At 36.5% G+C, this 9,993-nt stretch overlaps 1 pseudogene; it reads left to right on the top strand.

The window, feature by feature from the left end:
• The first annotated feature begins 9,016 nt into the window (after window positions 1-9,016).
• On the top strand, window positions 9,017-9,532 carry LOC110217978 (large ribosomal subunit protein eL20 pseudogene; annotated as a pseudogene).
• The last annotated feature ends 461 nt before the right edge of the window (window positions 9,533-9,993 follow it).

Genomic DNA, 9,993 nt, shown 5'->3' with positions numbered 1-9,993 from the left:
AAAATAACAAATAAATCAACAACAACAACAACAAAACTCAAACAACAGAATAAACGTTCCTCATTTGAATCTGTTCCTGAAAAGTCCCACAGAAGGGTTTAGAATGATCTTTATTTTCATTAGTGTTGCTGTTGCTACTTTGCCCCCTAGGATTAACCTTGTACAGATATTGAATTTGATGGGGCTTCCACTGACTGTGACTCCTTTTTACACTGATTGGGATACTTGACTGATTTTGGATCATTATATCAATCTTAGGCCATAGATTTAGTTTGGTAATATCTTCATATGGAAACTGAGTTATTAATGAAACAAGAAAGCAACTCTATTCTAACAATTCTCCTGAACAATCATTTGTAGTTAGGCTTCCCTTTTGAGAGACTAAAGATATAGAAGCTGTGGTTTTAAATATAATATAGCTTTCTTAAAGGGTCTGCTGTAATGTTTTTTAATTTCAGAAGGTATTAAACTCAGTAATTCACTAGAGATTATTTCCAATCTATTTTTTTGGTTGGTGATGTGTCATTTGTTTTTAGTATGCCTTTTGAAACTAACTATATGAGAACATAGCAAATCACCTTTATGATCTAAATTAAGAAACTTGGCTCCTTATCCTCTTTTATCTGAAATTAAAATCTGAATGGTATAGGGACAATGGGATTTTGCAAGTCCTACACCAAGTGAATCATACATATAATGGTTTCCTACGATATAGGAGATAGTACTACAAAGTAGATAGAAAGCTGGCCTCAGATTTGGAAAGGCCTGGACACAATCCTGCCTCTGACACTTACTGGCTGTGTTGCTTTAGGCAAATCACTTAATCTGTATTATCTCAGGCAACTCTATATGACTTCAAGTTGAGGAGTAGAAGTAAATTTACATTGTTAAAAGGAGTAGCTCATTGGAAGACGCCTGCACTAATGAAATCATAGATCAGGTAGAAAAAAAAGAGAGACATGTCTATTGAAACTGTAGCATAGGTTCTGTGACCCTGAGACTGTGTGGTTATTGAACAGTCATATTGTCTAATATATTTTAATTATAGATAGAAGGAAGAACAGCTCACAAATCTTTTGGACTTTGTAGAGTTTTATTGATGTGAACAGATGACCAAAACACAGTTTCTAGTTCTCTATTCTTACTCTTTAAACAAACATTCTCTTGTGAATTTCCAGGTAATTATTTGCTCTTGTAAGACTGATGAGTGTTTGCTCGTTTTATGGAGAAAGGTCAAATCTCTTCAAGGTATGTTTGGCACAAGTTTCCCTTAAGGAGACAGATTCCCTGGAAAGATCTGTGATGCTAACAGAATTTTTTCCTTTAAAAAACATTATCCTTTCTTAACAAGGCATAGCCTGGATATTAGCAATATTGTCATTATTGCTCTCAAAGAATAGAGATTTTGCCCTTGGCATCTCATTCACCAAAGTTAATGTGGCCTACTATAAACCAAAGGTCCCCTCATCCAGACATAACAGTGATAGACCTTATGGTGAAGATCATTTCTTCCTTCTTTTTTTAAAATTTTTTATAAATTAATTTATTTTCAGTGTTCAATATTGACTTCCACAAGATTTTGAGTTCCAAATTTTCACCCCATCTTACCCCTCCCACACCCCAAGATGGCATGCATTCTGAATATCCCTTCCCCTAGTCTGCTCTCTCTTCTATCTCTTTCCTCCTTCTCTTATTCCCTTCCCCTTCTATTTTCCTGTAGGGCAGGACAGACTTCTGTAGCCCATTTCCTGTATTTCTTATTTCCCAGTAGCATGTGAAAACATTTTTTTAAAATATATGTTTTTAAAACTTTAGGTTTTAGATCTTCTCCCTTCCTCCCTCCCCACCCACCATTAATAGAAAAGGCAAGCAACTCAATAGAGGTTTTACATGTGCAGTTATGCAAAACACTTCCACAGTAGACATGTTGTGAAAAACTAACTCCATTTCCCTTAATCCTATCCTGCCCGCCCATTTATTCTATTCTTTCTTTTGACTCTGTCTCTCTTCAGAAGTATTTGCTTCTGATTACCCTCTTTCCCAATCTGCCCTCCTCTCTATCATCTCCCTGTTCTCTTGTCCCCTTTTCCCCCTATTTTCCCATCAGGTAAGACAGATTTCCTTACCAATAGAATATGTATGTTATTCCCTCCTTAAGCCAAATCCTATGAGAATAAAATTCCCTCATTCCCTCTCACCTTCCCCCATTTCCCCTCCACTGTAAGAGCATTTTCTTTTCTGTTTTTTTTGTGAGATAATTTACCCCAATTCTACCTCTCTCTTTCTTCTCCAAATATAATCCTCTCTTATCATTTAATTTTATTCTCCAGATATGACCCCTTAATCTTCAACTCACCCTGTGCACTCTATCTATCTATCTATCTATCTATCTATCTATCTATCTATCTACCTATACATACATATAATTTTTTTCCTCCAACTACCCTCCTTCTACAGAGATATGTTTTCAATCTCTTTTGTTCCATAGGATCATGCCTAAGGCATATATTGTGAAGGCCATGAGGCTTATTGCACTTGCTCTGTTAGTCATCTAGCAAGACAAAAGGACACCCTGGATACGATTCGTAAATATTCCTCAAACTATTAAACCATAGACACTGTTCACAGTATACATCTTGAAACTAGGTAACAAACTTAGTAAGAACATTTACTCAACATATAATCTAACTCTTTTATACATCCCTAAAACTTTTTCATGTGATTATAACTCTTTTTTAAGGGGGCCCTCTATTTCTCCTCTCTGTACAGGCTAGTTTTAACATATTTCTATAAATGTACGGTGACAGAGAACCCTCATTATCTTAATTTCCCCAAATCAATGAGTTGGACTCAGGTTTATTGAAGCTGTAATTCTATTAGACCCATCTTTTAAACCTTTTGTTCATTTGTTAGATGTCATAGAAAATTCTCTTTTGCCATATAATTTCCCCCTTTTCTACTTATGGATTCATTTAAAGTGGCTACTTACCCAGTAGTCCCTGTCAAATCTCTAGCAAATAGTTAATCTCACAATTCCTTTCAAGATTTTTAGGATTGTAGGTTTTAGAGTTGTGCAATATCTTAGTACAATGTGCTTATTTTGCTAATGAGGACGTAGATATTATTTATCTGTTTCTATACCTAGTGAACATCAGAGCTCAGATTTGAATCTAGCATTTTTGACTATGTATACAGTGGTCTTTTCCCTAGAAAAAAATCTTAGAATATATGAAGTGAATGAATTAATTATAATTTTATTAACTTGTTATGGTTTTCATTAAGGAAAATAGTTGTAATAAATTAAATTGTTTATGTTTCACAAGTATATTTTAATTTCACATAATTCTTCCCTAGAAACTAAGGTAAGTGAATACCTTCTTATGGAAAACAAAAACAAAAACAAGACTTCTGATAAAGAAAAGCATAAAATCTTAAATAGTTAACTTTGGACATTCATAGTAAATAGGTTATATGTTATTTTTTATCATAAATTCTGCAATGAATTCTACTCCTTTCTTGTCACTCTTCTGCTTCATCAAATGGAATATGTTTACATGACCATGGACTATGCATACAGAGGAATAAGATGACTTATACTGGTATTCCTTACATCTACACGTAGAAATCCACTGTGCACATTTACTGTTCACAACCTGGAAAATGAAGAGCAAATCCGCAATACAATTCACATGCTTCCTAAGTAACATTACCCAAAATAGCATCCAAAGCACATAACTTCTAAATGGATAATTAAAGTAGAAATAGCTGTCATTCAATCTTCATTCATATGTCCCCAGAGCTAATTCACTACAGCTTCTGGTATCCACAGAAAATAAGGAAATTACATGAAAAGGAAGGTGAAGATAAAAGGAATGAATACTACCTGATATTAATATGTTATTTGTGGTTCTATAAATTTTTGATAAAAATGAAAGACTTGGAAGATGCTGGAGAGAAGTCAGGAAGTTGTCTGAGCTCTCTCCAGTTTCCCCTGTTAAGTCAAGCCTCTAAACATATTCTGGAGTGAGAGAACCCACCAAAATAGTAGTGAAACAATTTCTCAGCTTAAGATAACTTAGAATGACTTCAGGAAAGGTCTGTCTCACTTGGGTAAAAGGGGAGCACAGCCCAGTACATATTATGTCAGGGCAAGCCAATGAGATGCTCTTAGCCACAGCATAGATCTGCAACCAAGGCCATTAGGTCCTGGGTGAGCAGGCTAGTGGCACAGCAGGCCAATTGTCAGGCTTTCAGCTCCAGTGAAGAAAGCAAATTTCCAGCCCCAGAACTCCTGTGCCACACTAGGCCAGGCCACACCAGCAAAGTGGGCAAGCCACAAGCACCTGGGGTTCCTGTATGTAAGGCCAGTAACCAGACCCCTGGTCTCCAGCACAAGAAGCTTAAGACAGTGCCACCTGTGCCACAGGAGCAGAACTCAACTTTAAAAAATGAGCAAAAACCCAAAAAGAGTCCTTACCTTAGAAAGCTAATATGGGAACAGGGAAGATCAAAACACAAACTTAGAAGAGGACAACCATGTCAAAATGTCTAGATGTGAAGCCTCAAAAAGGAATATGAATTGATCCCCTTGGAAAAGCCCCAAAAGTCCCTTTGGAAAAATTCAAAAATAATCTTAAATGTAAATACCTCATTGGAAAAACAAATCATCTGGAAAATAGATCTAGAAGAGATGCTTTAAGAATTATTGGATTGCCTGAAAGCCATGATAAAAATTTTAAAAAAAGATGAAAGAACCTGGAAGGTGTCTTTCAAAAAGTTATCAAGGAAAATAGCCCTTATATCCTAGAACCAGAGGTTAAAATAGTCATTTAAATAATCTATTACTTCACACCTGTCATATTGGATAATATGATAAAAAAAAAAGGAAAATGATGAGTGTTGGAGAAGATGTAGGAAAATCAGAACACTAATGCATTCTTGGTGTAGTTGTGAACTGATCTAACCATTCTAGAGAGCAATTTGGAACTGTGCCCAAAGGGCTACAGAATAGTGAATACATATCATCTAGCAATACCACTACTAAGTCTGTATACCAAAGAAATTGTAAAAATGGTAAAAGACCAACATGTACAAAAATATTTCTATTAGCACTTTCAGTGGTGGCAAAGAATTAGAAATTGAGGAGATGCCCATCAATTGGGAATGGCTGAACAAGTCGTAGTACATGAATATAATGGAATACTATTGTGCTGTAAGAAATGATGACCAGGCAGACTTCAGAAAAAATGCAAAGACTTTAATTAACTGATGCTGAGTGAAATGAGCAGACCCAGGAAAACACTGTAAACAGTAACAGTAATGTTATGTGATGATTGACTTTGATAGACACAGTTCTTCTCAGCAATACAATGAACCCAAGACAATTCCAAATGATTTGTGACAGAAAATGCTAACCACATGCAGAGAAAGAACTGTGGAGTTGGAACGCAAATCCAAGCATACTATTTCCCCTTTTTCGTTTTGTTTTTTGTTCTTTCATTTTCCTTTCTTTTTTTTTTCCTGATTCTTCTTTCACAATATAACCGATGTGGAAATGTTTAACATGATTGCACATGTATAACCTACATCAGATTTCTTGTTCTCTTGGGGAGGAGGGAGGGAAGGAAAAAAAGCAGAGAAATGTGGAACTCAAAATTTTACAAAAGTGAATACTGAAAACTGTCTTTATGTGTAATCAGGAAAATACTTTTAAATAAAAAAAATAAAAACAATTAAACCATGAAAGACACGTGATTGTGGACCAGAATTTGCCCCATCTTTTCTGAACAAAGTTAATTTTTTTTTCTTAAAAAAGTCCTGAAATCTAAGACTAAATGTGAAATATATGTGATTAAGATAGAACTAGAATGTAATTTGGAGGAATTAGAAACATTTTGATATATAGCTGTGTTCTATTTAGTTAACAGAATCAAATTATTTTTCGTGGCTTTTTCTTTTTCACTGATAATTTGAGCAGAGCATCTTTTTAATCATTTGTTGTCATTGACAGCATTTTTACAACAGACTACTACTAAATTTTTTTGCGGGGGCTAGGCAATAGGGTTAAGTGACTTGCCCAGGGTCACATAGCTAGTAAGTGTTATGTGTCTGAGGCCTGATTTGAACTGAGATTCTCCCAAATCCAGGACCGGTGCTCTATCAATTGAGCCACCTAACTGCCCCTAAATACATATATTTCAATGAAAAACAATGGTAAGGAAGAAACTGAAAAGAACCCTGAAGTTAAGCCCTATAATTCCTGGGTTTTTTCTCCCATGGAGTGTAAAGAAAGATATTTCTTGAAAAACATAAAACAAAATAAAATTCAATATAGATTTCCCCCCAGAGAAACACAGGGAAAAAGCTCTTTGCATGGTTATTACATATTCACAGCACAGCACAAATCATGGGAAGTGATACAGCTAAAACAAGTAGTCTGATTAAGTTATTAAGATGGAAATCATAACACTTCAATGCTCCACACCATGAAGAAACTGCCACAAAATTTATTACTATATTATTTCTGGAAAATAAACAATTGAGTGTTTGTTTTATTTTCCTAGTGACCAAAGTTATAATGTCTTCAATTTTAATCTTAATCTCATTCTTATACTATATACTTAAATATATACACAAATGCTATATTTCTCAAACATACATGCAAACACACACATATGCACAAACCCCAAAAAATCTATTCAATGCCAACTGAAAAATTCCATTATCCTATTGTTTCCAAATTACTGAATGCTTGAATCACATAAAAAAGATCAGATAATTAACTGTTAATTTTTTCTCATTTTAAGCCTGATTTTTTCCTTCACTTTCCTCCTTTATCTCTTCCCCAATAGGGTATAACAGTAATAAAAATAACAATTTACTTAGATTACATTATGATTAATACATAATAATCATCATTATTAATATCATTTTGGTCTGACTTAGTTGGACAGATACATAGGTTGGAAGTGTTTTAATGAATCTGACTATACCTATACTGACCTAGGTTATAAACAAAATAAACAAATGAACCCTGTTTCACTTCAACTAACATGTCAGCTGGACTGGAAATATTGTCTTGAATTTTTCCTTGTCTAACTTCATACACTAGGCAGAAAGGTGTTGTCCATTGGTTTCCACTTTTATTTTCCCAGAATGTGAAATTGAGTGTTACGTGGAGAACCAAAAATATTCCATGAACAACCTGTGCCCCTTCAAAATTCAACAAGTTAGGTCAATTCACCACATATTGCTTAAGTCTGTCCCAAATATGCAAGTCACACTGCTAGGTTTTTGATGTATAGAGACATGATACAGAATGAGTTTTCAAAGTGCTTCCATTCAAATAGGGAGATTGACATAACCAAATAACTATGAATAAAGAGAAAGTTAGGTAAGTAGAATGGTCCAGGCAATGTGCTTCACAAATAAAATGGAATTTGGATTTTGCACTGAAGGGAAGAATATATGTGTATAGAGATGGGGGCAATGTGAAAGAGAATATATAAGAAAAAGTTAGTAAGGTATAATCTTTATATTTTGTGGAAAGATTATGGAGATCATTGAAGAGTATATACTTTATCTATAGGCAATTTGGAGGCAGTGAAGATTTTTTTTTGATAGAAGGGTATTATGATTACAGCTGCATTAAAAATAAAAAAAAATAGGCAGTCACAGTATGAAGGATCAAGTAGAAGGGGACAGATGGGAAAATGTTTAAAGCAGGAAACAAAATAAAAGGCAAAAAAATGAGTTTGAACTATTTTGTTGCAATACAAGTGGAGAAGAAAGACAAGCTTGAGAAATATAAGTAGAATCAAAGTATTAAAACTGAACCCCTTAGGAACATCTGGGTAAATAATGGTATGATTAAGAGTAACTATTATAGGTAGGAGGTGAAAGAGAGGTCTTGTTCTGGAGCCAAGATGGTGGAGTAAGAAAGAAGTCACTCTTACCATTTCTTATTAAACTCTGAAAGCCCAGAAAATATTGCCACAGGAAAAACAGCTGAACCACCAGAAATATTGGATGCAGCAGTCCCGTAGCCTAGGAAGCTTTAATGATTAATAAGGGAAGGCTCCTCTTGCCCTGGGGGAGGGGGAGCAGTACAGAACTGGAAACATCTCAACAAGCTAGTGGAAAGCCCAAACTTAGCATACCAGAGAAATATCCTGAACCCCAGGTAATGGAGCAGACAGGTACCAACACCAGGACCCCTGAGTGCCTCAGTATGGGCAGGGAAATGGGGTAAAACTAGCTTGGAAAATCACCACATACCATGGCATTCTACAGCAGCCAAGTCTCCCAGTGCCTCAGCAAAACTCTGGGATGCACAACAAATAGAGGGATAGCCCCAGGCAGAGAAAAATCTTGCAGCAGTGAAACATCTATCTACAAGGAGCCAAATAAAGTGAAGGGAAAGGCCCAGGTGAGCAGGCAAACTCCAGAGGCCAGACTAACCACCCCTACCTTTAGAGCTTCAGTGTTGCTAATTCCAGCCCAATACAAGGTAAACTACCAGAATCCTACAGCCTCCAACTGCCAGCAGTTGAGGCCCCAGCACACAAAGCTGGTGACCAGGCCCTGGGCTCTCAGCAGAAGAAGCTTGGGTTGATGCCCTCTGCTCCCCAGTAGGAGGGCTCAATTTTTTTTAAAGACCAAGAAATAAGCAAACACCTTGAGCAAAAAGAAACTAACCTAGATTCTTGTTATGGGGACGGTGAAAATTAAGGCAGAAATTCTGAAGAGGACAACATTTTTAACAAACCCATATCTGAAATCTCAAAAGGGAATATGAATTGGTCTGCATCCCAAAAGCCTTCTTGGAAGAGGTCAAGAAATATTTTGAAACTCAAATAAGAGAGGTAGGAGAAAAATTGGGGAAAAAATGAGAGGTATGCAAGAGAGAGTCAATAGCTTGGAAAAAGACTGACAAAAATTAACTGTAGAAAACAAGTCCTTAAAAAAAAATGGCTTTTTCCTTTTGCAGGTTGGCAGAGAGTGAGGTGGCAGTAAAATGAAGGCCTCAGGTATCCTGAGAGAATATAAAGTAGTTGGATGCTGCCTGCCTACTCCCAAGAATCCAGTGCCTCCTCTTTATGGGATGTGGATCTTTGCTCCAAATCATGTTGGATTCTGGTACTTCGTTTCCCAGCTGAAAAAGATGAAGTTTTCTAGAGAAATTGTATACTGTGGACAGGTCTTTGAAAAGTTCCCTCTTAGGGTGAAAAACTTTGGCATCTGTCTGCACTATGATTCCAGGAGTGGAACCCACAACATGTACAGAAAGTATAGGGACCTGACCACTGCTGATGCTAACACTTAGTGTTACCAAGATATGGGAGCCCATCACCGTGTCCAGGCTCACTCCATCCAGATCATTAAAGTGGAAGAAATTCCTGCCAGCAAGTGCCTCTGGCCTGCAGTCAAGCAGTTTCTTGACTCCTAAATCAAGTTCCCTCTGCCCCACAGAGTTCTGTGTCACCAGCACAAACCATGCTTTACTACCAAGAGGCCCAACACATTCTTCTAAGTGCAGAGACAAGAAGGCACCTGTTTTATTTGATCTGTTTAAATAAATTTTTCAATTGGAAAAAAAAAACTGCAATTGGGCAAATGGGGGAAAAAATACATTGAAGAAAACAAGTCCCTAAAAAATACAATTGGCCAACTGGAAAAAAAGTACACTGAAGAAAACAAGTCTCTAAAAATTACATTTGGAGTAGGTCAAAGATGGCAGAGTGAAAGCAGTGACTTGCTTAAGCTCTCCCCCAAACCCCTCCAAATACTCATAAAAAATGGCTCTAAACAAATTCTGAAGCAGCAGAATCCACAAAAAGACAGAGTGAAATAAATTTCCAGCCCAAGAAAACCTGGATGATTGATCAGAAAGGTGTATCGTGCCGGGTTGGGAGCACAGAGCAGCATGGGCACACAGGCTGCAGCAAACCTTGAGCAGGCTTCAGAGAACTGAATCACGGGCAGCTGTGGAGG

This window comes from Phascolarctos cinereus, unplaced genomic scaffold (assembly GCF_003287225.1).
Source record: "Phascolarctos cinereus isolate Bilbo 61053 unplaced genomic scaffold, phaCin_HiC Scaffold_4;HRSCAF=312, whole genome shotgun sequence".
NCBI classification, from domain to species: domain Eukaryota; kingdom Metazoa; phylum Chordata; class Mammalia; order Diprotodontia; family Phascolarctidae; genus Phascolarctos; species Phascolarctos cinereus.
Note: the sequence above shows the minus strand (reverse complement) of the source record. Positions and strands in the feature narration are given on the sequence as shown.